This window comes from Gracilinanus agilis, chromosome 1 (genome assembly GCF_016433145.1).
Source record: "Gracilinanus agilis isolate LMUSP501 chromosome 1, AgileGrace, whole genome shotgun sequence".
Lineage (NCBI taxonomy): Eukaryota > Metazoa > Chordata > Mammalia > Didelphimorphia > Didelphidae > Gracilinanus > Gracilinanus agilis.
In genome coordinates, this window is record NC_058130.1 from 295,741,316 (window position 1) to 295,741,726 (window position 411).

The following is a 411-nucleotide window of genomic DNA, read 5'->3' on the forward strand; positions in this document are numbered from 1 at the left end:
TCTGTGGGATGCAGCCAAGGAAGTACTCAGGGAGAAATTTATATCCTTGAGTGCATATATTAACAAATTAGGGAGGGCAGAGATTAATGAATTGGGTATGCAACTCAAAAAACTAGAAAGTGAGCAAATTAAAAACCCCCAGATGAAAACTAAATTAGAAATATTAAAACTCAAGGGAGAAAGTAATAAAATTGAAAGTAAAAGAACTATTGTATTAATAAATAAGACTAGAAGCTGGTATTTTGAAAAAACAGATAAAATAGACAAAGTACTGGTCAATCTAATAAAAAAGGAAAGAAGAAAACCAAATTGACAGTATCAAAGATGAAAAGGGAGACCTCACCTCTAATGAAGGGGAAATTAAGGCAATCATTAAAAACTATTTTGCCCAATTATATGGCAATAAATATA